The sequence below is a fragment of the Phoenix dactylifera genome, chromosome 4, assembly GCF_009389715.1.
Source record: "Phoenix dactylifera cultivar Barhee BC4 chromosome 4, palm_55x_up_171113_PBpolish2nd_filt_p, whole genome shotgun sequence".
NCBI lineage: Eukaryota > Viridiplantae > Streptophyta > Magnoliopsida > Arecales > Arecaceae > Phoenix > Phoenix dactylifera.
Window position 1 is genome coordinate 19,086,358 of NC_052395.1, and position 6,454 is coordinate 19,092,811.

At 46.6% G+C, this 6,454-nt stretch overlaps 1 long non-coding RNA gene across 1 annotated transcript; it reads left to right on the plus strand.

Annotated features, from left to right (window-relative positions):
- The first annotated feature begins 4,886 nt into the window (after positions 1 to 4,886).
- Positions 4,887 to 6,029, plus strand: LOC120110373. Its single transcript, XR_005511302.1, has 2 exons — positions 4,887 to 5,073; positions 5,789 to 6,029. It is a non-coding gene; the product is annotated as an uncharacterized LOC120110373 (long non-coding RNA).
- The last annotated feature ends 425 nt before the right edge of the window (positions 6,030 to 6,454 follow it).

Genomic DNA, 6,454 nt, shown 5'->3' on the forward strand with positions numbered 1-6,454 from the left:
GGTGAGGGGTGAAGGACGCTTGCGTGAAGCCCCGGAACCGGCCAACATCTGGCAGGGGAGCCCCGTGTTTCCCCCTCATGTGGGCCCGATAGTCACGTGCCCTGCGCAGGCGGGCCGTGACATTTATGAACGTGCCTGACCAAAGCATACATTGTTTTACAACGGGTTTTGAATATATCGTTATGAAATGTTGTATTTTGCTATAACCGATATCTCTTTTAAATTGCATACATATTATGCCATGAAGATGATTAGATAAATATGCATGTCAGCTTCTCAAACCCTGCATAAACATGGTTACCGTTATGTTCGATCCGGTAAGATTATGTATGATTACTTACTGAGCCGTGTAGCTCATATCCGTTCATTTACTTTTTCTTTCAGATCCTCACCACTGATAGCTGCCAGAGACACGTTAATTTGGTATCAGGGCTTCTGGGGTAAAGCAAGTATACTTTTGTGTACATAAACTATGTAGAAGCTCTGTATTTGGGTACCAACCAGCATGTTGTACTAAGAATGCTTTCATATGAAAAGATTCGGTTGGTTTGACTACCCTATTACCCAGGTATGAGGCTGCGTGCTATTGTGGGCGGTAGTCGGCAATAGCACGGCCGTGTCACGGATCCGGATCCGGGGCGTGACATGTTGTATATAATACTAGGAAGGTTGTTTTGCACGAAGAAAAGGGCATATAGTTTAGTCTAGAACACTAGTGCACGACCAATATATAGTGGTGCATCCTAACAAAAAGAGACTGCCTCACAGTGACGGTGCCTAGAGGTTAGTCATCCTTAGAGGGAATAAGATAATTCATATTGAAAGATTTTGGCCGTTGAAATGATGAATCGGTGAGCTATATTCCCTGACTAAACATTTATTCTACTACTAAGTTGCTCCAAGAGGACTTTAGAACTATTCTTTGATGCGATAATAGAAATGTATTTCATTTATTTCTAAGCTGTGCGCATCTCGAACTAGACCCTTAACATTTGTCTTCCAACTTTTCCAAATTTTTTTTTTTTTAAAAACAGGATTGAAATTTCTTCATGCAAACACGGAGAAGGTACCCATGAAACACCATGGTGGCATCCCCCGATGGTTTATCATTGTATTCCCAGGCATGCTTGAGCTGGCGAAGGCTAAAGACTTGAAGGTCTTTCCTCAAGGTTACACAAGAGGAAGATGTCTTCAAAAAGGGAGAAAATTTTCAAAACGTAGATTTTTCTTGCAACATTTTCCTTTCTTATTTATACAGCTTCCTTCAAATTTACTGGCTCAAATGGGTATTCTTCATTCCTGATACCTGTCTACTTCATCTGCAGGGAAGAAACATCCTGTGGTGGTCACCATCTTCCACTTCCTTTGTACCTCGAGGCCTTGCCAGCAATCTACCGAGGGAAGCATGAAAATATTCTCAAGCATAAGAGAGAAGATGGATCCCTGTTCCATTCTCCGTCTGCAACTGCTTGTGCTTTCATGATAACTGGAGATGGAGTCATGGAGATTGCAGGGAGTATTTGGAAGCCATGGTCCAAAGATGCGGGCGTGGAGGCGAGTTTTAACACAGTACTAGATCCAAAAAGATGGTATTTACTTTGTCTCTGCATGGAAGAGGGTGACTGGATACAATTTGGCATGCGACACAGTTCCTCTTATATACCCTGTGGACCAAGAACTCATAAAGCTGTGTCTCATGGACCATTTGATGCGACTAGGATGTGGTGAACATTTCACCAAGGAAATAGGAGATGCCATGGATCACATTTATTGGTAAGATTGCAATTTTAGCGTCTCTTTCTGCATAATTGAATACTTTTTAATTTTTAAGTGTTGCCCAAGGTGACAACCCAAGAGAGGGGGTGAATTGGGTTTTCTAAAAATTATATTCCCAAATTAACTTTGAATTGAATGCAGTGGAATGATAAGGTGTTATCTTACTTAAACTCTAGGCAATTATATGTAAAGAGTGGAAAATTAAGCTAGAGCAATTACACTATGCAAGTATAAAAGTAAAGCAAGATGCGCAAGAAAAATACTACAAACATAAGCATGTATAGTGGTTCGGTGCACCCCAAGTACCTACATCTACTTCCCAAGCGTCCCCTTGGAAATTCACTATAATTCCACCGATTACAGTCCGGTTATTTTACAAGCTCACAGCTAACTTGTTGTTTTTCCGGGATCACAACGAACCCAGTTGGTTTTCACAGGCTCACCAACTAAAACCAATCCGTTTGTTTTTCGGGCTCACAAACAACGCAGTTGGTTTTTCGGGCTCACCAACCAAAACCTATACTGTTTGTTTTTCGGGCTCAGTTAGTTTTTTTTCGAGGCACACCAACCAATTTCTTTTTTTCTTTTCTTCTTTTTCTTTCCTTTTTCTTCTTTTTTCTTCTTTTCTTTTTTCTTCGCTTCTTCTCCTCCGTTCTTTTCCTCTCGCGAGGTCGGCGGCGCCGGAAGGAGGGCGGGCCGTGGCGGCCGCAGGAGGGGGTCGGCCAATGTCCGGCGGCAGTGCGTGGTTGGCGAGCCGTGGCGGCCACGGGCGTGAGCGGAGGCCTCCTCCTTCTCTGGATCCTGCCACGGATCTCCTCTCTGCTCGGGGGCGGGCCGTGCTCGGGGAAGACATCTCTCCGCCGGATCGAGGTGCAGTCGACGGCGACGTGGTGGATCTCCTTTCCGCATTGGTCGTGGCCGGTCAGCGACGGGGTTTTGCCCTTCCTCCATGGAAGATCTCGGCTTGCGAGAGGGAAGGGACTCGAGAGGGGGCGGGTTGTGGTCGGCGGCGGAGAGAGAACAGGGGCTTGGGAGAGAGAGGACACCCAAAAAAAAAAAACTCAGGCAAAGGAGAGAGAACACCCACCAAAAAAAAGGGGGGGAATTGATTGACCCTACGAGGAGGAGTAAAAGGTATTTTTATCTCCGGATATAAATCTAAAATCGTAAAGGACCGCGGAGTTAAACCCCCGGTCAACAGGGACTTTTCTTTAGGTTCCGGTCCAACCATCAATTACCCCTAGAAATTAACCTTGTTGTTGGGGGCTCAAATGTGAACAACGTTTCATATGTTTCATTCAAAAAGAAAGCGGGCCGGCGGGCTGCGTGAGGCATGGAGGCGTGGGAGCGGGCCGGTGCGCTGCGTGAGTCACGGGTACCGCCTCCCATCACACTATAAATACATCCTAAAAGAATTCAGCCAAGACATCCAGATTCATCTACTCTTGATTGTACTTCTGTAAGACATGGAGGAGTCATTGGAGTGCCTCGTCGAGAGGGTTAAGGAAGAGGTTTTCTCTCCTTCCGCTGACATATACTCCTTTCTGCCATCGTCTGCCTACGAGACTGCATGGATAGCCATGATACCTGATCCTGAACGCCGTAGTCGTCCTATGTTCCCAAACTGTTTGGTTTGGGTGCTCCACAACCAAAACTATGGAGGGTCATGGGGAGAGCTTGATCTCACCATAAACCACCTCACTGCTACTCTGGCCTCTGTTATTGCGCTTAAAACCTGGAGCGTTGGCTTCATAAATATAGATGAAGGTATAACTAAGTCGTCTTACGTTGTTTTCATTCTTCAATGGTTCATAGTGAAATCCATCAAGTACAAAAGTTGAAAAAGGACTATAGTCCAATTCCCACCCCTCCTCCATGTAGGAGCTACGCTTATAGTAAATAAATAAATAAATAAAGGAGCTTTTGAGTTAGGATTTTATGTTATTGTTTTCTATTTACTCTATATAATTCAATTAGTTCAGGCTCCCATTTTTATTATTCTAATGTAGTGGAAAATACTGTCACTTCATTTCACTTTTCCTTTGACTGGGATTTAAGCACTCAATCCAAGTTTCAAATTTTCTTTCTTTAATCCTCGATCCCTAGCACTAGTATATACTTAAAAAATTTTAAAGTGCTGCCAACGTCTCCCCAAATGTGGCCCGTGAAATATTCCTTTCATCTTCTTTTGAAAACATCTCTTACCCACTGTAAATGTTAGACCAATAAATCTGGGTGGTGGTCCCCATCTCCCACTTACCGTCAATTAGCATCGTCATCAGGGGCCCATTAAAAACAAAAAAACGTGACAAGCCGGGGTTTGCGGGCTGCGTGAGGCACGGAGGGGTGGGAAAGGGCCGGTGAGCTACGTGAGTCACAGGTACCGCCTCCCATCACGCTATAAATACATTCTATAAGAATTCAGCCAACACATCCAGATTTATCTACTTTTAGTTTTCTTCTTCTTTTCCTAGTTGAGCTTCAGAAAGATATGGAGGACTCATTGGAGTGCCTCGTCCAGAGGGTTAAGGAAGAGGTTTTCTCTCCTTCCACTGATATACACTCCTTCCTGCCATCGTCTGCCTATGAGACTGCATGGGTAGCCATGATGCCCAATCCTGAACGACGCTGTCGTCCAATGTTCCAAACTGTTTGGTTTGGGTTAGAGGTGATCACGGGCCTTCTGGCCCGCTCAGCCCGCCCGGCCCGGCCCGAAATTTTTCGGGCTTGGGCATTCAAAAAGGGCCCATTGGTCGGGCCTGGGCAGGAAAAGCGGCCCGACCAAAAAAATCGGGCCGGGCCTGGAAACGTTAAAAATGGCCCGATTCGGCCCGGCCCGGCTATAAAATCATGTTATAAATTATAATATATTAAAAAAATTTAACAAAACCCTAACCTTTTCCCTTCCCTTCCCTTCCCTTCCCCTCCCTCGTTGAGACTGAGAGCCGCCGCCGCCCCCCCCCCTCCCTCGCTGAGAGCCGCCGCCGCACCCCCCCTCCCTCGCTGAGACTGAGAGCCGCCGCCGCCGGCCCCCCCTCCCTCGCTGAGACTGAGAGCCGCCACCGCCCCCCTACCTCGCCCCCCCTCCCTCGCTGAGAGCCGCCGCCGCCGGCCCCCCCTCCCTCGCTGAGAGCCGCCGCCGCCGCCGCCCCCGCCCCCCCCTTTTCCCTCGCTGAGAGCCTGATAGCCGCCTCCTCTCGGTGTCGTCGCCTCTTCAACGACCGGCCGGCGGCTCTTCGCGTCCTTCTCCCCCGGACGGCAACCTCTGCGGCTCCGGTCACCGACTCACAGTCACCGGTAAGAGTTCGATCCCGGTAGATTTTGCCTTTTCTCCTCCTCCTCCTCCTCTTCGAGCTCGATCCCGGTAGATTTTGCCCAAGCCCGGAGAGAGAAAGAGAGAGAGAGAGAGAGAGAGGTGGGGGGGCAGCGAGAGAGCTCGGAACAGTGGGAGAGTGGGGAGTGGGGACAGTGGTTTTGTTTTGGGTGGAGACGGGAGACAGAGAAAGAGAGGAGGGATCTTTCATCCCTTCTCTTTTTTGGTTTTGGTCTTGGTTTTCCTTCCCTCACATTGCTCCAGTAAACAGTGGGAGAGTGGGGAGTGGGGACAGTGGTTTTGTTTTGGGTGGAGACGGGAGACAGAGAAAGAGAGGAGGGATCTTTCATCCCTTCTCTTTTTTGGTTTTGGTCTTGGTTTTCCTTCCCTCACATTGCTCCAGTAACCCAGTTCAGGAAGAAAGATCGGGGGATTGGAGATGGACTTCTTGGAGGGTGGAGATTCTCTGAATTTTCTCCTCTCAGTTTCTTCTCCCCTGATTTTTTTTTTTTTTTTCCGGTTGGATGGTGCTTTATTTGTATTATGATAATTCTTATGAACTGAATTTTTTGTATAATTAGTTGTATAATTTTTTGATAGGCTTATGTCAATGGCAAGCGAAAGTTTACCTATTCTTGTGGCGGATAATGAGCATGAGTTCGGTCAACAATTGCTAATGTTTCAATTTTGTGTTTGTAGGTTTTGAGAGTTAGAAGATGCAAGGATGTTCTACAGTTTTCTATTATGGAAGTGGCTTCAAGAATTATGAACTTTTATGAACTTTTGAATGCACAAAGATGCATGTTTGTTATAATGTTAATGGGACAATGCAATTTGTATTTTGTCTAAGTTTGCAGTTTTTATTATTGGGTTGTAATTTTCAGCTGGACAACAGTGTTTCATACATTTTATTTTCTTTCTATTGGCTTGAAGCTGCAAATTTTTTCTTTTTTAATGTTTGTAGATATATCCAAATTCCAAAGTTTGAAACCACCACCAACACTATCTATTTAAAATAGGCTACTTATATCCTTAACATTAACCAATTTAGAGAGCCCATTAAGCTGTTGGGCCATTTTTGCCCATTTCTAGATTCAAAAAAAAAAAAAAAAAATCGGGCCTGTCGGGTCGGGCCTGTCGGGTCGGGCCTATCGGGTCGGGCCGGTCGGGTCGGGCCTGTCGGGTCGGGCCTGGGACCAGATTTATAAGGTTGGGTCGGGCCTGGACAAAAATTTAAGCCCGACAGTCGGGCCGGGCCGGGTCTGGGCAAAGCCATCGGGCCTAATTTCTGCTGTAGAGCCCGGCCCGAGCCTGGCCCGGCCCGGGTTTTGATCACCTCTAGTTTGGGTGCTCCGCAACCGAAAC